Source organism: Myotis daubentonii, chromosome 1, assembly GCF_963259705.1.
Source record: "Myotis daubentonii chromosome 1, mMyoDau2.1, whole genome shotgun sequence".
Lineage (NCBI taxonomy): Eukaryota > Metazoa > Chordata > Mammalia > Chiroptera > Vespertilionidae > Myotis > Myotis daubentonii.
In genome coordinates, this window is record NC_081840.1 from 8,127,461 (window position 1) to 8,152,579 (window position 25,119).

Consider the following 25,119-nt stretch of genomic DNA (forward strand, 5'->3'; position numbering starts at 1 on the left):
GGCACTTGTCTTGAAGGAGATGCTCACAGGTACCTGTCATGACAATGATGGTTTCAGCCACCTGTCTTGAAGGTGATGGTCTGCAGGTACTCTGCCTCGGTTTCCTCCTCTGTACTGCTGTAGTGAGGATGCTGGCTGCACAGGCCCTCCTGACTCCACCATTTCAGCTGGTAACAGTTGGCCTCACTCAGCCTTTGGGGTGAAAGGCCCTCCCAGCTGGCAGGTGTGGATTGGGCAGCCTGGCCTCTCCTTGCAGCAACATTCGGCAGTCTTTCCCAGGTGCCAGCTGTGTACCGGGCTGCAGCTGCAGGATTCACATGGGTCAAGGTGAGATTCCTTCAGCTCTGCAGTCTGCAGTCAATAGCCAGAGGCCAGGGTGGGTGGGTAGGTCCAGAGGAGGGTCCTGACCCAGCACGGTAAGCCAGGAAGGCTTCCTGGAGGAGAGCAGGGAGAGCCTGCTACTGGTGATGAGCCTCATCCACCTGATAGACTGGGAGGCAGGTCCAAGCCCACAGCCGGGGCCAGGGCTGATTCCACTCTCCAGGCTCTTCTGCTACTTCTGCCCCGGAAACAGCTAGTTGCTAAGATGCCCAGTGCCCAGCATGGCCCAGCCGTCACTGCCCTTCCACCCAGTGAGCCTTTGTTGGAAGGAGGAGACGTTCTTTGGCCATTTGGGTCACCTGTGGCCAAGGGGGGCAGTGAGGTGGGGCTCTGCTGAGGGCCGGGAGGAGGCCTGTATCAGCCACACAGGGCGTGTGCCCAGGAGCATTTTCCACTCTGACCTGGCCTGTGGGGAAGGCTTGCCAGGGAAGCCCTTGAGGTTTCCTCATCTCTGGTCTCCATCACTCCTTTTAGAACAGCCCAGCATTTGGTGGCAGGAGACCCTGAAAGAACAAGGTTCTCACTGCCCTGCCCACCCCCATCTCCCGCCCCAGCCTGCTCTTGGGCTGTCTTTCCCCAGGTGTTTTCTAAGCACATGGGGAGAAGGAGATGACTCTTAGCCTGTGAGGGGTTGGCGTTTTATTTTAAAATGCAAATGAGCAAGCTGTAAGTGTGAGAAGTTCTGTCGCTGATTATAGATTCGCTGATTATAGATTCGCTGCCCTCCTTCCAAATTCCTTGAGAATTCAGACTGAAACGCGCTTGGAGCAGCCGCTGTGTCTCCGGGGCGAGGAGCAGGTTCCCCCCTGGCCCCAGCGTGCAGGCGGGCATGGCTCTGCTCGGGGTCTCTCCGGAGCTGCTGCTTGCTGGAGAAGTTGGAGTTCTTTGTCTCTGCGTTTGCCCCCTTTCTGCACAAACTACTCAGGGAAGGGAGTTGAGTGGTGGATGTTCAAGCAGGAGAGGAAACGCCAACAAAGAGAGACACTGGGAGTGGCCGTGGGCCCAGGGCTGATGCCTGGGTGCTGGGCACCTGGAGTTGGAGATTCGGTGATGGCTGCCTCGGCTCATGGGCATGCCCAGAGGGCTGGGAGGGCTGGTCTGCGCTGTGGTAGGGGCCTTCAAGGACTTAGGGGCCAGCACGTAAAGGGGGGAGTGGGCAGAGGGTGGAGAAAGCCTCACAGGAAAATTGATGCCTCTTAGTAGGGAGTAAACTGGGTGCAGGTGTGGGTGGGGAGGTGTTGAATGTCTTTCAGGCAGGGAGTGCCACGTGAACAAGGACCCAGAGGCTGGCCAAGGCCTCTGTTGACCCGGAGTGGTTTGGAGGCTCTGGTTTGGGGCCTGGGCCATGAGGGAGTTGGCCAGTACCAGGCCAGAGCGGGTGGCAGGGCTGGACCACAAGAATGTCTGGTGAGCTGTTCATGGGGCCCGGAATCGGGGCATTGAGGGGCTTCTGTGGGATAGAGTGCTTTCTCCAGTTAGGGGCCATGGGGCAGGGCCCACTGGGAGGGCACAGAGGAGGTGACTGGACAGGGCTGAACTGGAGGCTGCGACACAGCTGAGTGGGGGTGATGGGGTTTTGCAAGAATTAAGGAAGTAGAGGAGGGCTGAGGAGATAGATGGCATAATGTGGTGCCTACGTGGATGTGGGGGGTGAGGGAGGCTGAAGGTCAGTTTCCAGAGTTGGGGTGCAGGAGGAGGAGTGGAGGGGAGAGAAAGCTGGTTCTGGTAGGTGTGTTGAATGCAGGCAGGTAACTTCGGTAGCTGCCTTCATCCTACCTAGAAGGAGGGATTATAGAGCCAAATTCTCTGCTAAGCTTTAACAAACACATTTGTTATTTAGGCAACATTTTCACATGATTCCAAAGTTGTTTTTATAAGATATGCAGTTAAAGGTGTCAAATGATTAATTCCCAGCTGGGTTCCCTCTGCCACCCGTACTCTCTCCAGGGTGCCCTCACTGGATTTTATTTCCGGGGATAGAAGCCCAGGTGGAGCTGGGCACCTGTAAACATTTCTTCCTTCCACCTGCTCCCTCCAAGTGCTTGGGAGCCAGGTGTAAGGGGCTTTGGGAATATTAGTTGCTTTGGTGTTTATTGTGGGCCTGACGTCCTTGCCACTGAATGAGCCCATGGTAGCCATTCGGCCACTTCATGGGCAGGGGCTCCCCGAAGGCCACCCTGACCCCTGCCAGCAGACCCAGCACCTCCAAGGAGGGTGACTACAGGATGGGGAAGTGGGCTCTGTGAAGAACTTTCCCACACGGTCATTTGGAGCCATTATTTTTTATATATATATAAAAAATAGTTATATATATATATATATATATAGTTAGTTATATATATATAATGGTTATATATATAATTATATATAATAATAATAATTATATATATAATAGTTATATATATAGTCAATATATATAGTTAATAATAATTATATATATATAATAGTTATATATATATATATTTTATATATATATATATATATATATATATATATATATAGTTAATCCTCAGCCAAGGATATTTTTCCATTGATTTTTATTTATTTTTATTTATAATGTTTTTTCTTTATTGATTAAGGTATTACATATGTGTCCTTATTGCCCCATTCCTCCCCTCCCCCAACTCATGCCTCCATTGAGTTTTAGAGAGAGTAGAAGGGAGAGGGAGAGACACCCCGACCAGGGCTGGGGAACCTGCAACTGAGGAACATGCCCTTGATCAGAATCAAACCCGGGACCCTTCATCAGCAGGCCGGCAGACACTCTATCCACTGAGCCAAACCGGCTAGGGCTGATTTTTTTTTAAACATTGCTGTGAGAGAGAAACATAGATTGGTTGCCTCCCAAATACATCCAGAACCTGCAGCCTGGGTATTTTCCCTGACTGGAAATTGAACCAGTGACTTTACAGTGCACAGAACAACACTCTACCAGCTGAGCCACCCCAGCCAGGGCTGGGACCATAATTGAAATATAGGTTGTTCTTGGCTGTCTACTCCACTTCCCTGTGGAGTCCCGAGGTCTGGGCTTGCTGGAGTTCCAGATAGTCTGGTTTCTGACTGTGTGTGATCTCACTTTCCTCATCTTTAAAGTGATGACACCACACAGGACCTAAGGCACCTAATGGAAGCTTAAGGAGTGAGTTTATTTTTCCTCATCCTTTGTTATAAACAGTGCGGCTTATGGGGAGCGAGCGGGGAAGCTGTGGATGAGTCTGTGCTGCTTAGAAAAATTATTGTCAGTGTAAGGACTGAGGTTTTCCCCCACATCCCCATGCTACCACTTGGTTTCTATTGTGATTTTTAGTTTAATTCCTTTTTTGAAGATAGATTTTATTTTATTGTTTAAAATTCGAAATGCATATTTTTTAAATGAAACATTGAAAATTATTTTCATTCTCAGTCATTTACTTAGGCTATATATTTAACAAGTAGAGGTAGAGAAATTTATGTGTAAGCATGGCCATCATAGTGTGTGTGTGTGTGTGTGTGTGTGTGTGTATATATCAAATAATAATACAGGGGGCTGAGGAGTTTTATAAATTAGGGTCTGCTCATTCAGATGCTTGCAGTAGCCATTAAAGGAGATCTTTGGCCTTGACCGGTTTGGCTCAGTGGATAGAGCGTCGGCCTGCGGACTGAAGGGTCCCAGGTTCGATTCCAGTCAAGGGCATGTACCTTGGTTATGGGCACATACCCAGTGAGGGGTGTGCAGGAGGCAGCTGATCGATGTTTCTCTCTCATCGATGTTTCTAACTATCCCTTTCCCTTCCTCTCTGTAAAAAAATCAATATAATATATTAAAAAATAAAAGATCTTTGGAGGACAAACACGGGAACATGCTCAGGAGATGATGTTCAGTGCTGTCGACGCCTGCTGGATGGTTTCAGTTCAGTCCGTTTTATTTTTATTCTGAGCTTTGTAGGCTGGCTGTCACCCACAGACGCTGTTTCTGGTGTCGGTGCAGCTCTGCACGTGTAGAGGGCTGCAGTTCTCATTTCTGGGTGCTCTTTCCCACCTGTGACACCCTGAGGCAACGTGAGCAAGTCCTTAAACTTAAAACAAAAAGCGCTCCTGCTAGGGCAGCTGGGTGCCCGAGCTCCCGGGCATGTTCTGATTCCACACCTTTCCACCTGATTTCAGCGGCCTCATTGGCGTGTAGCCAGTAAGCACTTCAGTTAAAAGCCAAGAGATGGAAGGAGGAACGTGGGTAAGTAGGATGGGATGGAAAGGGCCAGAGCGAATTGAATGAGCCAGAAGCGAAGATTCTGCTTTGAAATGAGCTGCCTTTTTTGAGGTTGTACTGGGTGAAGTCCAGGGTGGTCTGCCCATGTCGGCGTTGCCATTGTCCTCACCGGGTGCTGGTTAGAGTGCCAGCCCAGAGCCACTGGATCCGGACCCCCAATTAAGCCCGTGCGCAGTAGAGCAGCAGGAGGCTCCGGTGCAAACAGTGGGTGCTCATTGTTGGAGGCTACTTCCTGGAGCCCGCTCTGGTCCGGGGGCTGAGACTCTGAGTGCGATGGTGAATTGATGGGAAGGACCTGGGCCATATGCCCGGCCCAGCTGGGCACACAGCTGGCACTGTGGAAAGCAGGATTGGGACAGGCGTTGCCTTCAGCTCAGTGTCGCAGACCATGAAGCCTCCTTGAATCTTTCGGTTGGCTAAGAAGTTGGCATCTCCCACACCAGCCCCTTTCCCATTCTCATGTTTCTATGTGCTGTTAGAGCCGCTCAAATGCCACCTTGCCTGGCACCTTCCCTGCTCCCCCAGCAGGCCCCAGCCCCCAAGCTCAGGCTGCCTGTTGGCGTGTCCTGGGCCAGGACTTCCCTGTGTCTGAGGAGTGCAGGACCTGGCCCTGCTGCGTGCTCTCTGCTGGGTGAGCAAACTGAGCCCAGAGCTGTTTCACACAGGACAGGGCAGGCCCTGAGGGTCTGTGTTTGTAAAAAAAAAAAAAAAAAATCTCTGGACTATCCTTTCCTCAGCTAATATGTGCTCGTTGTTGAAATCTTGGGAAATAAAGACAGGCCTGAAAATGAAAACCCAGAGGTAATCATTAAAACAATTATTTTGATATATTTTTTTCATATTTTTACCAAAAACAGGCTATTTGTTACATTTGTATGAATCCAAGTTGGGCTATTTCTGTGCCCATAGTTTTGCGACCTGCGTTTAGAGGGGTGGGTGGTCATTTGCTCATGCGATTTAATCACCGCTGACGTGACTATCCCAGCAGCAGGTCACTTCCTACCATCCCTGTGTCTTAGCGTCTCTGCTCTGGCACCTTAAGCTTTGGGAAGTCCTGGTTTGCTGTCAGGAACAGGGCGCTCTGGGTGTCTCTGGACCTCAGTGTGTGTGCACATCCCAGGCTCTCTCTTTGGATTGACTTCTAGAAGTGACGACACTGGATCTCAGGCATCACATCTCTCGGTGTGGAGGTGCCCATGGCCTGAGGCCCTCTCTCCTCCCCACCTGCAGTGCATACACGGGGGTGTCCCAGGCCAGTGACTCGGAGGTTGCTTATTGCAGCGTCCCCAGGCCTGGCCCTGTGCTAGATGCAGGGGGCTGGGGGACCCAGGACTGCCCAAGCGGTGTTGGCAGCCGCTGACGCCTCTGTGAGGATGCTGGTATGGCCGTCACTCCGCCAACTGGCTTCCAATTATAAATGGCTAATGTTGATTGAGCATTTGCTTTGTGCCCGACAAGGTCATAGGATTTACATGTTTTAATTCATTTATTCCTTACAGCTTCCCTGTGAGGTGTGTAATGTTGTTGTCCTCGTTATAAACGAGGACATGGAAACAAAGAAAGGTTAAGTGGTTTGCCAAGGTTGCGGGTACCGAGTGGAGGAGCTGAGATCTAAACCGAGGCAGCTTGGTTCCAGGAGGCTTATTTATTGTTATTAGTTTTACTTTCTATTACGGAAACAGTCACACGACACACCAAATTAGAGAATGTGGTTTGCTGAGTCCCTTCGTGCCTGTCCCTGAGCGTGATGCCCGTCAGCACATGGTCAGTGTGGTTTCCTGGAGACCCTGTTCCCCGGGCGGTTTCCAGGCAGGTCTCCGTGCTGCCCGTTCCTCTGTAAAGGTTGCAGATGTGCCTCTGCAAAGTAAGGGCTAGTCCTCGTTCTAAACTTCTGGACGGGCCTTTGGGGTGGGGTGGGTCTATCAGGTGATGGGACCGCCTCCTGGGTCTGCCTCTGCACTGTGGGAGGTGGGTGAAGGACAGCACTGGGGGGGGAGGTTGAGGGGGGGAGTGGGCAGGTCCTCAAGGCCCTGGCTAGCATCCTGTCTGCCAAGACGTGAATGAATTGATTGGGTCCTAGGGAATTGTTCATATTGGGACACCTTCGGAGTGGCCGGCATAAGGGTGTTGGGAGGCGATCAAAGGAATGCAGACTCAGCCTCACTGAGTTTGGAGACTTCTCTAAGCACTTCCGTGTGGTCACTAATTTAATCTTCACCACAATCCAGGGAGGTACTGCTACTAGCACTATTACTAGCTCTATTTAATAGACTTTGGTTATCCCCATTTTACAGATGAGGAAACTGAGTCAGAGAGAACTCAACTTCGTCCCTCTGCTAGCAGCAGGAGGCGGAGCTGGTGTGAGCATGCTGGCCCCGAGGTCCGTGTCTTGACCTCCACACCCACTGCTGATTTTATGTCTTTTCTGAAACCAGTGCTTCCTGGCAGTTCCTGTGCATGGGGTGTCTGGATGTGTCTCCTGCACTGGGCCCCACTGCTGCCAGAGTGCCCTTTCTCAAACAAGCCCCATCTGGTCCCAGCTTGGCTACAGCTGAGGGTGCAGGGTAAGTCCCATTCCTTGGAGGGATCCATGAGGCCCTTGACAGTTCGTTCTTGCTCTGGAGAACGCCCCCCTCCCCCCCGAGCCACACCCTCAGGTGCACCACACAGCCTGTCCTGCAGCCATCACACCCCTCTTTCTGTCCCATGTGGACACGCACCGACCTGTCTGACCAAGCTCATGGCCACTCAAAGCCTGGACACCTGTCCCAGAGAGCCCCTCCCTTCACTGGGCTTCCAGCCTCAGGCACAGAAGCTGCCACTTCATGGTTATTTTCGTGCTGTGGGGGCTTCCCTCCCTCCCCCAAGCTCCTTAGGGCCATGGCTCACGTCTCGTTTTTCTGGGGGCTGTGCCCACCTCCCGTACATGCTGGCTTATAGATGTATCTTATCAAGAAATCTAGCCGTAACCGGTTTGTTCAGTGGATAGAGCATCGGCCTGCGGATTCAAGGGTCTCAGGTTCGATTCTGGTCAAGGGCATGTACCTTGGTTGCGGGCACATCCCCAATAGGGAGTGTGCAGGAGGCAGCTGATCGATGTTTCTCTCTCATCAATGTTTCTAACTCTCTATCCCTCTCCCTTTCTCTCTGTAAAAAAATCAATAAAATATATTATATAAAAAAAAGAAATCTTTGGAAACCAGTGGAAAATAAGGAAATATTACAGAAATACATGAATTGGAAAAGTTCTCAACATCTCATTCTTCAGCAGTAACTGCTAACCTCTTTTTTTTTTTTTTCTTGTGCCTATATACCTCCCACCCAGTTCTCTGACACTTATTTAAAAACCTTTACTACTTTCGAAATGGAGACGGGAACATTTAATGTGACAGTTCTGACTGGTGGCACCTTTGAACGTAGAAAACAGAATAGAAACATTTGAATATCGTGGAAGGTTCTTAACCTGCTCTTGATGGTGTGAAGGCTGGGGCTGGGCGGGGGGGGGGCGGGGGGGTGTCTCGGCATTTTTATTTTTTTCCAGCAGGTTGATTTATCGTGTAGCACTGTTTTACAAGGTCAGAAAGTGTACATGAACTGGAGCTTTCCTTATTCTTATGGAAGTGCTAATTTATTAGGTAAGAGGCCATTTTAACTATTCTCAGAAGAGGTAAATTAGTTGCTTTCATTGACTTTATAGCCTAGGCATGTTCCTGGCTTTTGGTGTTCTGTATGCTTTCTCTTTTACTGTCTTTCCTCATGGGAAAGGCTAGTAAAATAGAAGTACATCAAGACGGAGTGACAGAGGAGGATGTAGCGTTCGTTACCTGATGGGCCGGCTGCTGGGAGGACGCCAGGGCACTGCTGAGCTTCCTGGTAGCCAGTGCATATGGGGAAATGAGATCGGCTCCACAGAGAAGAACTCTAAGTCCTTAGGCGGGGGAGTGAAAACATGGAGAGGATTGAACCTTCGTTCCGAAAATATAGAAGAACCTTGTCAGTGTCACGAGTAGGAAATCTCTGCCTTGACCTGGATGTAAAGGGAGAACTATAGAAGCAGAAGTATGGCGGCCATGGGTCCCTCGTGCAGGGACATTGCACCTTGCAGGGGCCTCTCCTGGACCCCACCTGCCACCCCCTTCTGCCTGGCCAGCTCCCACTCTCCAGCACCCTGTGCACCCACCTATAGCTGTACTGTGGAGCCACCGGGATCTGCGATCTGCTGCCAGTAGCTGAGGAAATAACCACGGCCTGAGTAAAACGGTACTTTGAGTTCTGTTTGTGTCAAAGGAGCTGGAGGCAGGCGGCCTAGGGAGCTCTATAAAGTCATATAGAACCCGCTCCTCTGTGCTTGCGCCACCCGCCCTCCACACTGGCTTCTAGGCCCAAGGCCACCTCCTTGCTGAAGATGGCTGCCGAGGCTCTGCCGCCACGCCTACATTCCAGGTGGGAGGAAGGCGCAGTGCACCCCCACGTCTGCTCTCCTTAGGTGGCCTCAGAAGTCCCACGTTACACTGCCGTCTACATTAGGACCAAGCATCCTAACATCGCGGGGCCAGCAAGCTGGACACACTGTCTCCTCACGTGACCTTGGGGTTCTGTTACTGAAGAAGAGGATACACTTGGGCTCTGGACTTAGAATTGGACAGGTTACACGAGTCCAAACGGGGTGTGTGTAGTGAATGACTGTGTGGTTAGGTGAGCCAGAATGAAAGGCTCTCTCTTGTGTGATTGGTTGTCAAGAAGCCAGAACTGTCTGCAGCACAAATTCATCCGTCCGTTTGCTTAGAGCATGGCTGACAGGGCTGCTTGTCCTGCTGTGGTGCAGTGAGGTCCCAGCTTGGGCGTCCTTGGGTGTCTGCTGAGCTTGGCACCCTGAGGCCCTCTCCTGGGAGCAGGGATGGCTGGCCGCAGTGCCTGCTGGGATTGGAGCAGTGTGCCCTGGCTGGGTGCCTTTGAGGCCACAGGCTGAGTTTCTTCCTCCCTCTCTCTGTCTCTCTTGGGACCAGCCAGGATTGGGTGAAGGCCTCATCTCTGAGGGGTGCTGACCCTTGACCCTGGCCACAGAAGGCTCCTGGCTTTCCTCACACCCTGCGAGCTAGCTCACCATTGGCTGAGATTTCATGGTTCCAGAAGCTTGCAGAACCCTCGGCTCCATCTTTCTCCCCATTCAGCCACCCTCACCTTGAGAACCCCCCTGGGAACCATGTGGCCCCCTCTTCCTCCCGAGTTCTCTAGTGTCCTGTGCAAGTGGCAGCAGGGGCAGCCCTTTTGGGGACCCACGGGCTCCCCTTCCACGCTGGCTTGGTTTCCAGCACGACCGTCAGTCTGAGCATTTCTTTTGAACTTTCTGTAATGGCCTCAGAGCATACCCTATAAGGAGATCCCGGCTCGCACTGTGTCCGGGAACTTGGCGGTGGGGCAGGGCTGTCATCACTTCCACGGAAGCCACTTGGGAGGCGCTCAGCGGTCCAATGGGAATGGGGGGGTTTGGTCAGGTGTCCCGGGGGAACATTTAGGGCTCCTGGGTTCTCAAGATTACTGTGTGGGCAGCCACCGCCCAGTAAGATTGTGTCAGGCTCTGAAATGCCACGTGACTGTTCCGAAGGCTTTGGTGTCTTGGGGCTGGGCTGTGACCAGCCCAGGTAACTCCTGTTTGTGCCTAGCCTGCTCCCTCACTGTCTGGTGAGAGCACTGAGGCTCAGACAAGCCGGTGTCTTTGCCCTGTGCCACCCAGGGAGCGAGCTGCAGAGCTGGGGTTGGATTCCTGGGTGTGCAGTGGCAAAGCCAGTGCCTTCTCTGCTCAGGAGGCTGCCTCCCTGGACTGGGTCTGGTGAGCTGGTCCCTTTGTAGCTGTGCAACCCTGGGCAAGTGGCAAAACCTCTCTGGGGCTCATCTCCCAGAAAGGGATGGGATTGCTGAGTGAGATGAGAGGAGGCCTCCCTGGGGCAGGTTGGGGGTGGGGTCAGGCCCTCTCAGCAGCTCCCTGGTTTTCTTGCTCCTGAGATCGCTTGTCTAATTGGGTAGAAATTTGGCCTCTGAGCCTCTCCCATCCTTGATAAGTGGGGCCCCTGGGTCTTTGGGCAGGAGGGATGGGTTTCCTGGCCTGGAGCAGTCCTGGGCCCACGCCCCTCTTCCTGCCTGGGCAATATTCTCGCTGCAGGCCCTGCCAAGTGGATGTTATTTGCAGTGTTTGGACAGGATCATCAGAAGCCTGGAGGGGAAAGGATGCCTTTGGGACTGAGCTAATGGCCTAGGCTGGGGGCAGGGGAGCCTGACACAGAAAACAGGGGCATACCTGGTGGGGGGAGGGGCACAGCTATTGAACTTTATACCGGGAGGCCTGGCCCTCCCTCCAGCCCACGGCTCGATAAGGTTGTGTGCTGACTGAATATTCCCAGGTGGCTGTTTCAGGCTCTCACTTCATTAGAAACGGGGGCGACCCAGCCCAGCCCTGGCCTCTGCCTCCTGGCTTTGCTGTCTGAGGGCTCCGTGCCCTCATTTGTCCGATGGGGACAGTGACCCCTGATGGGGAGAAGAGGACAATCCCTGAGGTGTGATACAGCCAGCCAGGCCTCGGCCTTGACCGCGAGCCAGTCTGTTCCCAGCACCCCCCGGAACCTCCAGCTGGGCCTTTACGGACCGGTTTGTGCGCCGCCACAAACTGGAGGGAGCTGCCAAGGGGCCAGGCGGCGGCGAAAGCGTACCTTGCGCCTGGAGATCCCTGACCCTCTGGAGGGGTTTGGAAATGTCTCTGCAGAAGGTCTAGGAGAGGCTCCGAGGTAGCTGGTGGGAGCCACGTGTGTGTGCCCGCAGCCCAGGGCACTCAGCAGGCAGCCTGCACCAGGTCCTTGGAGTCTGTTCTCTGTGTGGAGAAATAGAACGTGTACTTGTAGATTTTAAACAAAATTATTCCTCTTTTGTAATCTGCTCCCCACAAGCACACTTAGCCTATCGGCAGCATTTCCTCTCTTGTTGAACGTCCTACTGAGCCTCGCTTTCTTAATGGCTGCGTAGTATTCCCTCTGCAGCTGACGTTGGCAGGTTCTCTTGGAGGATGCTGGCAACGGTCTGTTTGTCACTGTTGTAAACAGTGTTGTGGTGAATGTCTGGCTCTGCTGTCACTGGGGCCGGCCAGTGGTGATGTCTTTGAGCTATGTAAATAATAAAGCATACATGTTGTTTTTGCAGTTTGTAAAAGTAATATGTGCTCCTTGGGGAACACCCCCCAAGCATTATAGGGAATTGTGGGAAGGGACCACTGCTTTGAAGTTTGACCTGCACTTCGAATGCCTCCAGGCACTAAGTGGCATCTGTTTCTCCTCCTTGTGTCCCCTCTTCCCTCCTCTCTTTCTGATTCAGGCCCCAGATCCCTTCTCTCTGCTCCTTGCGGCTGGGCACTGGGGCCTGGCTGCAGCCCGGCCCGTGGGCGTTTTGCCCGCCTGTGTTCCTGGCACAGGGTCGGGGACCAGGAGCGTGGACTGGTTGGTCCCAGGTGCTCCCCGAGTCCCACTTCCTCCCAGCACTGCCAGGCTGCAGGCTGCTTCCTGGGCTGGGCTGGGCTGTCTGCACAGGGTCCTTCAGGAGGCCCTCTGTGGTGCTTTGCTCCTCTTTGCGTCGGTGAGCCAGGGGGACGTTCAGACGGCCTGAGAAACCTGGGGGGCTGGGGAGCTGCCACCTCCTACTCCACCTCCCTCAGAGGCGGCAAGCAAACGACCAGCCTTACCCACGCGACATTGTTGGTGGCCCGCTTACCAGCGAGCTATCTGCCCCGTGGGCTACAGCCTCCGCACCTGGAAAAAGGTTGTCATGGCACCTACCCTCTAAGGTCAAGAAGACCAGGGAGACAGAGACTTTAATGTGGGGACTGCCCGCAGAGGTGTGGGCAGCGTGAAGGGCCCAGATGTGGCTGGAGTGGCACCGAGAGCCTCGCTGTGGGAGCTGTTAGCTGCTCCTCGGGCCAGTGGGGCCGGGGCCTGCGGGGCCAGGCGTGTTGTTGAAGCTGGGGGAGGGGAACACATACACCAGCCCCTCTCCTGTTGCCCTCTGATCTCATCCTGGTGGCCCCTGTAGGCCGAATGGAGCTGGAAGCCCGGGATCCTGAGTGCTTCAGTCCTCAGGGGTCGGCCTGCCGACACAGAGCAGGGAGGAGGATGGGTGGGGTTAGCAGGGAGCGACCAGCACCCCTCTCCGCTCTGCTTTGTGACCTCAGGGCAGAGCAGCATTGTGTCTTGTCCCCCCCGAGGTGCCATTCTTGAGCAGTCAGGAGGGGGACCCAGGGTTCGCTGTCCATACCCAGCCTCCAGCATGGCACCCCAGCCCCGACTTTCCTGCCCAGCCCTTCCAGATGCCCCTGCAGCCTTCATCCCACAGGCCCAATTTCTGGTTGTGATTGATTCTTGGAGGGAGCTGATATACTCGCAGGACTGGGGCCCAACGGGCTGGTCCCTTCATTCTTTCCGTCACTGGACTTGCACCCAGGCCCCTGGCAGCAGGCCCTCTCCTGTCCTCTGGGGACACTGAGATGACTAAGCCTCCAACCACCTTGGTACCTATGTCTTAGACAGACAGCCCTAGGGCCGCATCAGAAGAGCAGGGGTGAGAGGGGGCTGTCCACTTGGAAGCAGGGGAGAGCTACTGCCGACACCATGTGCCCAGCTGGTGAATCTCTGCCACCTGTTTGTAGTCACTCATGGGACCATGGATTGCTCAAGTGGAAACTTGGGTCATAGAGCCTGCAAGCCTGGAGAGAGTGGCCGCCGGGCACCTGTCGGTGTTCCCGAGTTGTGGGACACTCGTGGGAGGAGAGGGCATTAAGTCAAGGCTGCTGGCGCCGGAGGCCCCAGGTCTGGGCAGCAGGGCCCCCTTCCCCGCATCTGGGCCCGGCTCCAGATCCTTCTCTGAAATAGGCTGGTGGCCTGATGGGATCTCTGGGGCTCCATCTCACGCTCCCCTCCTGCGAATCTCTGACTCTCCAGAAAGCAGAGGTGGAACACCTCCCGGTGTTCTCTCCATCGTTGTCTCCTTACTTCTTTGCCTTTCGTCTTGGAAACAGCCTGGTGAAGTCGCCACGCTCGCACTGATGAGCCTGGGATCTGAGCCCCCCGTCCCCTTGGGTGGTGAGTGAGTGTGTGTGTGCATGAGAATTGGTTGATCTCTTTGAAGGAAGCCCCTTTTGATGCTTTTTAAGTAGGACAGGTTTCTAGAGAAGTCAGGCAGCACCCCACATCATACTTCACTTGGGTGTAATTTTTGTGTGTATAGCAAATGCACAGGTGGCTGCTTGTGTGTGCACAGTGGTGCCAGTGTTTTTGGAATTGGATCGACCTGGGTTTGCATCCTGTTTCTGACCTTGACCAGCTGTGTGACCTTGGGCTCATCGTCATAACAGTGTTCACCATACTTGCCTCACCGTCTCCCAGGCAGCATTTAGGGGACCAGTTGGGAGAACACAGGTGCAGGTGCCTTGTAAACTGTGACGCACCCTGTGAGGTGAGCAGACCCTGTGAGGTGAGCAGACGTGCGGGTCTGCTCTCCCCAGCAGCACCCAGCTTCGAGGCTCAGGAAGCATTCCTGGCAGCCCATTTTGTAGCCTTGCAGCATCATGCTGAAAAAATGCTTGCATGCGGTTTATTTAACTTTAAGTCGGGCAAATTCTGAAATGGGTTTGTTTATTGTCCAAGTTGAAATTTTAATTTCTCATAAATTCCCCACAAATTGCTGTAGTACATTTGTATTTATTGAATCTGTCAGGGTTGTTTATGGCACTGGGGCCCAGGCTCCCGTGTTTGTGGGCTGTTGCCACGGTGATGCAGGGGTCTAAGGCTCTGGAAGAGAGGCCCTACTCTGAGGTGCTATGGAAGGTTCTGGAACAGGCTGGTGGTGTGAAGTAGAGCTGAGTCTGGCCTTGGCGAACTGTTGAAGACTGGGTTCCATTCTAGCTTTACTACATCCGGTTGGTCCCCCTTTCCTCCATTCTACTCTTTTTTTATTTTTTGTTAATCCTCACCTGAGGATATTTTTTCCATTGATTTTTAGAGGGTGGAAGGGAGGGAGAGGGAGAAAGAAACATTGATTGGTTGCCTCCTGCATGTGTCCTGACCAACACCAGGGATTGAACCTGGAACCCAGATATGTGCCCTTGACTGGGAATCGAACCCATGACCCTTCAGTGCACGTGCTAGCGCTCTAACCACTGAGCATTCGCTCTTTAATGCTCCCACAATCCCTTGCTGCTCCTAGTGTAGTCTGGGAAAAAGCAACGACTGCACCTGGGGGCACCTGGGGGAAATGCACACACTCCCCCAGGCCTGCTGGGTTGGAGTCTGCATTTCAAAACGAAGGTGGGTGCCTTCTCGCCTGTGCCCGCCACATGCCCTCAGATGACGTGGCATACCCATGAGCTCCGGCACCCTCAGGACCCTCAGCACCCTCAGGACAGAGCCCAGAGGCCTTGGTGTGGTGATTCTTTGTCCCCTCCACCACCCTGTCCTGGGATCTTTATCACTCAGTCTCCCTTATTCTCCTCTGCCTTGCCAGCAGTGGGCATCACCCCACAACCCTGTCTAATATAGCCTGTCCGTCCCCCGCCCCCGTCTTGCACATGCCACACTCAGCTTGCACTGCCCACCCAGCCTTCTCTCTCTGGGGAAATATAGTCATCTCAGAAGAGGCAGTTCCTGAGACACCTCCTCCTCGAAGCCCTCTTTGCTTTCCCTGACTGGGTCAGGTCCACTTCATCAGAGTTCCCTTGTGGCCCAGAGGCCTCACCTACCTCAGCCACGGGGCTGCTTGACCCACTGCACCAGCTCTCTCCACTGACTCTGAGCTCACTGGGTCTCTGACTGTCCCGCCTTCTCTTGGGGCCTTGGCCTGCCACCAGCACTCCGAATGCCACTCTAGCCAGCCAGTCTTCACAGGGCCAAGACTAGAGGCTGGACTTTCTCTGGAGCCTGGACTCTCCATCCCGCGGAAGGGACATTATTTGGGAGGCATGGCAGGAATTGCCAGGAACTCAGTCTCCAGTTGAGGCCTGATTGGCAGCTGGGCTAGGGACTGGGCGAGGGCGTGGCCTCCGGCTTTGGGAAGGCACCTGTGGAGGGACAGGAGGGGACAGCCGGAGGTGTCCTGAGCTCCTGTGTGCAGGTGAGAATGCAGACGCTCACTTGGCCTGCAGGTGTTCATTGAGTATCTGCTGTGGGAATTCTACCCTCAGAGTGTCCACATCTATAAGGGTGAGAGATAGCAAACAGGTGAATATATGAAGTGAAGTAGATGGTGGAGGGGACAGGGAGGGAAATACAGCAGGGTGATTGATGGGGCTGGGGTTTTGGAACATCTCATGGTTAAGACCGAGCATGCTGCCCTTTAACCCCTGTTCTCCTCCCAAGAGAAAGGAGTGCTCATGTCCACAAAAGACAGGCATGATGTCAAAGCAGCAGTGTTCACAATAGCTTCAAAGCGAAAACAGCCGAGATGTCCATCAGCGCGAGACGGACACATACCTTGTGTTGCAGTCACATGATGGAATCCTGTACAGCACTGAGAACGAACAGACCCAGAAGAGCACTCAACATCCCTCCCATGAACGTGAAGTTCCTGAACAGGCAGGACTGCTCGGAACCGAAGGCAGGCGCCGGGGGCCTCGGGGAGGTGCTGGGTGGGGATGTGACGCGCCTGCTGGGGTCCCGCAGCCTTCTCTTCTCAGTCTTGCTCTTGGGTGTCAGTTTGTGATGTTGATGAAGTTGCTCACTTAGGATGTGTGCTTTTCCTCTTGTTATACGTTACACTCCAATAAAAGGCTTATAAAATGAAAGGGAAAGAAAGCCGCGGGAGGTGGAGGGTGTGCTGTGTACCCTCGGGTTCTCTCTAGAACATTGGTGCTCAAGCAGCAGTGCCCATGGGGACAGGGAGTCCCCGCTGGGGTGAGGCTCCCCTTGTCATGGGTGGTCCAGGCTCCACCAGGGATGTCCTCCTTGCTCCTCACGGGATCCTGGTGGGAGAAGCAGGCTGCTCTCGATGCCGGCATCTGTAATAAGAGACCTTCAGTGGAAGCTAAGTCTGCTGTGTTTGGCCTTCTAGAAAGGCAGTAATAAAATCAGTGTAAATACGGCTAATGTTTGGGAGCAGTTTAAAAGCACTTGAAAAGATCCCTCAGATAAACCCCAAGACAGTGCTATGAGCTGTCGGGATGATGAATTATTCTGCCTTTTAGATGTGGAAACTTTAGGGGCACAGAGCTCTTAATTGGCAGGGCTGGGATTTGAACCCAGGGTGCGTTCTGCTCTCTCAACCCGCTACCCCATGGCAACCCCAGGCAGAGATTGTGGCTCCTCCCAGGCAAGCTCTGGCCCCTGCTCTCGGAGTGGAATGTGCTGCATTTTCTCATAACAGACTTGCTCTTGAAATGGGTGGTAGTCCCTGACATCCTATTCAGTTTTCAAATTGAAAGACAGCCCCATCTGTGCTTCCCCAGTCCCCACGCTGAGGCATAGGGTGCTTTTCCAAGCTCATTGGCTGGGCTCTGGCCAGAGGGGCTCCATGAGGAACCCAGGCGGTATTGGGGGGGGGGGGGGTGTCTTTTTCTTTTTCTTGTTGGCGGGTTGCTGACCCCCACACACAGCAAACTCCCCTCAACTATAGCAACAGTGTGTATCTGCTTTTTGTTTTGGGGATCTTGTTAGATTCCATTTCAAGCAAGACATCAGAGGTCAGAGAATGTTTGAAAACCACTGGTGTGGGGACAGAGCCTGGGCCCTGGAGCCTGGGCTGCTCCCCCCGGCCCCTGGGCCCGGGTCATTGAGGTACGGTGTTGCAGAGTCCTGGTGAGCTCTGGGGAGCAGGGCGGCCCTGGGGAGCGAGTCCCGCTGACCTTGGCTTGGCTGATTCATTGCCTGTTCATCAGGCATTGGCTGTGTGCTGGGCTGCTGTGAGCTGAACAGACTCAGTCCTTGGCGGGGAGATACTATCTGGCTTCGGTTAACTTTGAATCTCTTTCAGCACTTTCTGGGCCCTGTTGTTAAAGAGCCTAAGAGCATGTTAATCTGCACAGGTGCCTCTGCAGGTCTCATTTCTGCTGACTGGTCAGCATCACTCACTTCCTCCCAAGTCCTGGAGGGCGTGCCACCTACTGGACACTGCCCATCATGGCGGGCTCTACAGCAGGTCCCTGTGGCTCCTTAGGTCTCTAACTGTCCCCATCTGACCCCCTCTTTCAAGAATTAGGCCTGCTGAACCTCTTGCCTCCAGGACATTATTTGATACCTTTCCGAGTGGGTGAATGAACGGGAATGTGACTCATGTGAGGAGGGGCACAGGAGCCAGGTAGGACCGAAGTGTAGGTGCTGTGCTTTCAAAGGCCGGCTGCAGGGACCCCGCCTGCAGCCCCTGACCTCTGCTGTCAGCCTTTGTTTCTTTCTCTTGCGCGTGATTGGGCTGAGGTTGCTCCTTGGGGCTCTCGGAGAACCACGTGGAATGCCTGGAGCTCAAAAGCAAAGGGCAGCCCTGCCCAGGACAGGGGCGCCCGGAGTGGGAGTGGAAGTACCTGCCTCCTCCCCTCTCTGCACGAGGTGGTTGAGATAAGAGGGGCCGCATCCAGCCTATTTGAGGCTCTTGGAAGACAAGACTTTACAAATGGAAACTCAGTTCTGGTTTTACAGACTGTCAGCCCAGATGTGAGAATCAGCATGACTACTAGGCTTTCGTTTGCCGGCCGGGCAACCCATTCCTCCTTGTGTGAACTCGTGCAGGCCCTCTGAGCATCGCTCCTGTTTCAGGCAGCGAGTGAGAAGGTCCTCCTGCCCCGCCCTTGGTTTGCCCAGCAAGGCTGCTCCTCACTCGGTCTTTCGCAGCTGGTGGAACAGAGCAGGGGGTGCACTTCCCAGCAGGAGGGTTGTCCGCCCCCTCCCACCTCAGGCAGGCCTCCAGTGTTTGGGAAGCACCACGTTCTGTGCCTTGACTCATCAGCCTCCTTTTCAAACTGCTCTGCCCGTGATTTCTTGGATCAGAATGAAGATACTGCCCCATCTTCAGCCAACCAACCGGCTCGGCTGCCTCTGTCCCTCCCACCCCACATCTCATGTTTCCGGGTCCTATTGGCTCTCCCTGTGGAAGTGGCCCTGACAGTTCCCACCTGCATCTTTTTGTCATCGGTCCCGTCCTCCCTCACCTAGTACTGCCGGTCCTCTGGCTGGCATCCCTGCCTCGTGCCCCACGCCCTCCGTGTGGAGTGGTCTTTCACCAGCATTACCTGAGTCACTCCCCTGCTTTAACCTTCCCTGCTTTCCTCGTCTTTAGGGGAATGTCTGGTTTTTCACGCTCATCCCAGTTTTGTCCTGCCACTCTGGGCACCTTGCCCCGTCCCTCCCCAAGTCAGACACCAGCAACTCCCAGCTGCCCCATCTCCGTGCCTCTGCACACACCCTTTGTGATCCACCCTGGCACTCCTGCTTTCATCCTCAGACACTGGTCGGGTGTGACTTCCTGGGGGAAGCATTCTCACTCCCCCTTCGCCCCTCCTCTCGAGGAGACCCTCCTTCCTCGGTGCTGTGCCGGGCTCCTGGCTCCCGGGATTCTCCGCCGTCTCAGTGACCGTCTCCCTCACCGTTACCTCTGAGGTCCTGAGGCTGTCCTCTCAGTACCTAGCAGAGGACCTGGCGCACGAGAGGCCCTTGACAAATGATTCGTCCATATTTGTTGACTTTACCCTAAAGGTCAGCTTATAAGCCTCAGAAGGGTGTTTTATTAGGACTTTTAAGGGGCACATGGCTCCATATCTGGGAAGGTTACCTTCTCAGTGCACCTTCACTCCATCTTCCGGGCAGACCCCATGTGGCTCTGGGTGGCATTGGTGACTGGCCCAGGCCCGTCATGAAAACACGGTTCCCTTTGCCAGAGACTTGCCCCCAAGGCTCCCTGTGGCCACGGCACCCATGTTGAGCAGTTCTGATCAGTAGCCTGTCAGGAAGCAGGTTTCCTCTGTCACTAAGGGTAGCTGTTTGCCTCGTCCTCTTTCCTGCCTTCCAGATACGCTCGGGGACGTGGTACCTGGCCTGTGGCAGCTGTATTTTGACCATGAGGTGATGGGCTTAGAAGAATAAAAACTTGGCAAGAGCCTGGGTTCTTGCTGACTCCAAGCTGTTGAAACACCGTAGGGACCCACCTCTCCACCCTTTCTATCTCTGTGATTTAAGCATTTTCAGTCAGCATTCCTTACAATCAGACACATCTTTGCTGCTGTTCTGAGCCTGGCTGAACTGTTTTTATTAAAGATCAAGTTCACCTTTGGGACCCGGACTGGCCATCATTGAATCAAAGCTTTGAAGGCTGAAGGCATGTGCCCGAGAGGCTTGTGTCAGTGTGTTGAGTGTTGTGGTTGGTATTGAAAGTTGGCCTGCCCAAGGGGACGGCTGCTGGGGATCATGTTCATGTGGACGTATGTTTTGTTAAAATTACAAATTGTACCTTGTGTATGATAAAACCTAAGGGCTGCTCAGGTTGTAAGCAACAGGTTTTCCACATGAGAAAAAGGACATAGGAAACATGAAGAAGTAGAACTTGTGAGCAGGTCAGTCTGAAAAAGTCCAGAGGTAGGTGTGATAGTGTCAGGCCGCCAAGCTCTCAGCATTTTGTCTTCAGAGACTCTCCTCACTTTCTAGGCTCCTTGCCTAGGTGGTGTTGGGGCCGGCTTTGCCAAGTCACGGGGGAATGGTTGCCCACACCACCAGCCCACCAGCCCAGCAACCTCACAGGAAGCAAGTGAGACCTGTTTGCCCCGAGGCCTGCCCAGCAGCAGTCCCAGGCTGGTGTCTGGTGGTTCTCATTGGTCTGGCCTGGGTTACAGCCCTATTACATTAGTTTTCTAGGCCACCACAACAAAGTAAAACAACAGAAACTTATTCCCGGTTCTGGTGGCTAGAAGCTGGAAATCAAGGCAGGGCCATGCTCCCTCTGATCCTTCTGGCTTCGGGTGGCCCCAGGTGTCCCTGGACTGCGGCAGCATCCCTCCATTCTCGTTCATGTTCACATGGCCACCCTCTTCCTCTGTGTCTATCTTTGTATGGCGTTTCCTCTCTTATAAGAGCACCAGCCATACTCCAATGACCTTACATCTCAGCTTGATTACAAATCAGGCCACATTCGCAGGTAGGGGGTTAGGACTTTAGCCTGTCTTACTGGGGGTCACAATTCAACCCGTAACACCTATCCCTACACCAGTCACTTAGGTCTGGATGATGTGATGTTCTGATTGGCCAGGCCTGAGTCACATGCCCACCCAGAAAGTGAGTAGGGAGTCACCCCTCTGGAATTAATTCTGTGTCTTAAAAGTGCAGGCCTTGGGTTCTAACCGGTTTGGCTCAGTGGATAGAACATCAGCCTGCGGACTCAAGGGTCCCGGGTTCGATTCCGGTCAAGGGCATGTACCTTGGTTGCGGGCACATCCCTAGTGGGGAGTGTGCAGGAGACAGCTAATCGATGTTTCTCTCTCATCAATGTTTCTGACTCTCTATCCCTCTCTGTAAAAAATCAATAATATATATATTTTTTTAAAAAAGTGCAGCCTTGGATGCAAAGCTGGCAAAAACTGGTAATGATGGTTACCAGCAGCCTCACTCACTGCAAGGCCCCGACTTTTCGGTTTATGATTCTTCCCAGCTCAGCGCCCCCTTCCCCACTCATTCTTCGGTGCTGGGGAAGGGCCGATGGTTCAGTTGGGAGGTGGATGGAGGAAGAAAGGCAGCCACAGCGCAGAGGCCTTTGTGATTGCCCTGCTCGCTGCTCACCCTGGGCCGAGGCTGACAATGGACTTGACGCCAGGAGGCACATACCGCCCTTGCCCATTTAAGCTTCAGGCGGTCCCATTGACAAGAGCTACTGATGTGGGGACGCAGCCTGGGCAGGTTATTTAGTAACCGAGCTTGGAGGATAATGCGCGATCTGTACGGCTTGCTCCTTGGAGAGCCTCAGCTGCTGTGGGAGGAGTAATAATTGTCATGGTGGCAGAAAGCTCGTTGGCCTTTTCAGTCCTTAGAGAAATGGAAAAATACCAATTCTCTGATTCTGCCCCTTGCTTTCCAGGTGACCACTCATTTGGAGATTGTTTTGTTTGCACTGTTCCCCTCCCCACCCCACTCCAGTCCATTGTGCCGTCCCTCCCATCCTGGCCCTTCCCCGTGGGTCCTGAAGCCCAGAGCCTGGGCGCCTCTGAGCATGAATCGACCCAGTGGCTCACCATTTCCTGTGTGCTGGCCTTATCTCTGTCGCGGCCAGGACATGGTTCAGGGTTTTCTTCTATCTAGAGCACATGGGGGACACGTGGGACAGGAGGTTTCAGCCACAGACCCAGGACAGATCGCGGGGCCCTGGGCTAGCGCTAGTTCTCTGAGCCTCGGTTTCCTCCCCTACAAAATAGAAAGTGGAACTAGCCCGGGACCTGCACGATGGTGTGGCTTCCCTGCACATGACTTCCTGTAAGCAAGTGTGTGTGTGTCTGAGGCCCTGAGCACAGCCCACAGCAATGTCTTAAGTTGAGCTTACATGGGCCTGAGAGGTGAGATCAAGATGCTGTGAGTGAGAGTTGAGACGGAGGAGTGTGGCTGTGCTTCAAACCACACACAGAGCATTTGCAGAAGAAAAGAGCTTGGGGGGGGGGGGGGGTAGGGCTCTGTGTGTGCCCAGGGAGGGCCTGGGTCCAGTTTCCAGGACCAGGAGTGAACCAGCTCCGCCAGAGTAGCAGCTGCACTGCAAGGCATGGCCAGTGGGTGTGGACAGCAAGCTGGAGACAGTGTGTCCTTGCTTAGGAGCAACGGGGAGCATTGAAGGTTTTCTCTGGGTGAGGAGAGCACCGCCTTTAGGAAAGGTACTCTGGCAGTTCTGGTTCAGGGTGGACTGGGTTTCGCCCAGGCTAGAGACTGGACTTGGAAATTAGCTCTGAAGCAGTAAAAAGTCTGAGTTAGAGAGTTTCAAATAGTAAAAAGACAGTTTAATTTTCATTACTGGTTCTTGTTTATCACTTCTTTGATTTGGATATAAACCAAGGTTTATAATTGGCTTCTTTTTTAAAAAAAGAAATTTTTTTTTTTTATTGATTTCAGAGATGAAGAGAGAAACATCAATGATGAGAGAGAATCTTTGATCAGCTGCCTCCTGCATGCCCCACACTGGGCATGGAACCCGCAACTTGGGCATGTGCCCTGCCTGGGATTCAAACTGTGACCTCTTGGTTCATAGGTGATGCTCAACCACTGAGCCACGCTGGCTGGGCTCTAACTGGCTTCTAAGTGCTGTAATATCTCTTAAGGAGGCAAGTAGGCACACCGTCTCCTTCCCTCTGAACTTCCCCCACTGAAGAGCCGTGGTGCTGGGGGAGGCAAGTGCACTGTAGGCCCGAGGTCTGCAGCAGTGCTCTTTGGGGTCATCAGAGGAGCTGAATCAAAAGGCTGCACTGACCTGCAGCCTGCAGTGTCCCAGCCGGCCAGGCGGTGCACGGGCAGCGCAGGCGGGAGTTGCATGGGAGGCTGCCGGTTTTCCCAGGAAGGTCGCTGGCCTCTCTGCTTATTTCTGAGAAGTGAGGCTTGAGGGTTTGATTTGATCTTGAAAAACTGTACTTGTAGAACTTGAGATGCAGGTTTTCATTTCAGGCTGAAAGGGCTGAAGTCAGGGCTCTGGTTCTTTAGGGTACATCTTACAGGGTTGCCCCTTCTCCCTCCCCGCACACTCCCCAGCCACCCCCCCCCCCCCCCCCCCCCCCCCCCCGCCGCTCCAGAGCCAGACTAGTCCCGGTCCTGGAGCATGCCATGGTCCCCGGTCAGTCACAGTGTCATTGGATTTTCTTGCTGCTTCCTCCTAACCAACCTGGGTGCTTGAGGAGGCCCCTCCAACTGGGCCTGTACGTGGAGACCACACCCCTCTCTCCAGCTCACAGTGCTCTGACCACTCCTCCAGGATCTGAGACTCCCCAGAGTTGGGGGTGATCAGTGGATAGAGCAGGGGTGGGCAAACTTTTTGACTCGAGGGCGACAATGGGTTCTTAAACTGGACCGGAGGGCCGGAACAAAAGCATGGATGGAGTGTTTGTGTGAACTAATACATGTTAACACTGCTGCTGGTGAAGGAGCGGAGGGGAGAGTAAGAGAACCCTCCGCTCTTTCGGCTCCGCGGGCCAGATAGAACAGCCGAACGGGCCGGATCTGGCCCACGGGCCGTAGTTTGCCCACGGCTGGGATAGAGCATCGGCCTGCAGACTGAGGAGTCCCAGGTTCGATTCCGGTCAAGGGCATGTACCTTGGTTGCGGGCACATCCCCAGTCGGGGGTATGCGGGAGGCAGCTGATCGATGTTTCTCTCTCATCGATGTTTCTAACTCTCTATTTCCTCTCCCTTCCTCTCTGTAAAAAATCAATAGAATATATATATATATATATAAAGAGTTCCGGGGAAGGGGAAAGGGGGGGATGGTGCTCGAAAAGCAGACTTTGAGGCTGTGAATGTCCCAAGGACAAAGTCGAAACCAGAGTTACAGAAAGGTGTGGGTGGGCTGTCAGGTGGCCGGGGGCGCGTGGTGTGGGCAGGGCTGGGGCAGCTCCCTGTGGGGCCCTGGGCAGGACGCCAGGCCTGCTGCTGACAGGTCAAGAAGAGATTGTGGCTTGAGCATGACCTCTAGAACCCCGATGTGCTCCAGTAACAAGTACCTGGTTACAACACCTCCAGCCTTGGTAATCAAGTCTGGCTTTAATCAGGCCTTAGATAAGAATTTGCTTCCTCCCAGCCAGGCCCAGGCTGGCCGAGGCCCGGTGCACATTCCTGACAGGCGAACTTTGTTCCTGCAGGCGGGTAGGCTGGGTGGGGCGAGGCTGCCCTGCTAGTGTGGACCCAGCATGGCATTTCCCCACATGACGGGGTCGCATGGAATTTCCTGTTGGTAATAGCCCCGAAGGAAATAATGGTTAGTGGGTTGACCCATGCCTGTGCTATTGCAATGACCCCAGAGAGCAGGCGGGCTTTTGCAATTTCTATCCCCATTTATCTGTTGCTTTCCTCCTTTTCCTCCTGCCTTCAGAAATCCGCCTGGCTGGCCTTTTCACCTGCCTCCCCCAGGGAACCCTTACTCTCTTCTCCACACACAGAGGTGCATTTGAGTCCTGGCCTCCCTCAGCTGTGTGACTGCCGGCCAGTCGTTTTCCCTCTCTGAGCCCCGGCTTTACATCTGTGGCTGTGAGCCCACCTGTGGCCAACCCGGGGCCATATTTTGTGGCACTGCTAAGAAATTTCTAGGACTTTGTCCTCAAGGTGTGAGCCTTGGTGGGCAGCCTGGTTTTCTTATCCTGGCAGTAGCTGGGCAAAAAAGGATTTGGACTTCAAGTCAATATCGGCATAGGTTTTGAAACTTCAATCTTCTTTTCTTTGTGGCTTCTCTCCCTTTCTCTGGCCATTAGCATGTCCCTCTGTTCCTGAGCCCCAACCCAGCATCCTGAAGCCAGAGCCTGGGTCATCCACAAG

At 53.7% G+C, this 25,119-nt stretch overlaps 2 protein-coding genes across 5 annotated transcripts in view; both read left to right on the plus strand.

Moving 5' to 3' along the window:
* The window catches only part of ITPK1 (inositol-tetrakisphosphate 1-kinase), a 133,303-nt gene that overhangs the window by 36,931 nt on the left and 71,253 nt on the right, over positions 1-25,119 (plus strand). The gene's annotated exons all lie outside the window — the stretch shown is intronic.
* Positions 1,226-25,119, plus strand: part of LGMN (legumain) — a 254,837-nt gene continuing 230,943 nt past the window's right edge. The window contains exon 1 of the mRNA XM_059687610.1: positions 1,226-1,243. The gene's annotated coding sequence lies outside the window, so the exon portion shown is untranslated. The remainder of the gene's footprint in view (positions 1,244-25,119) is intronic.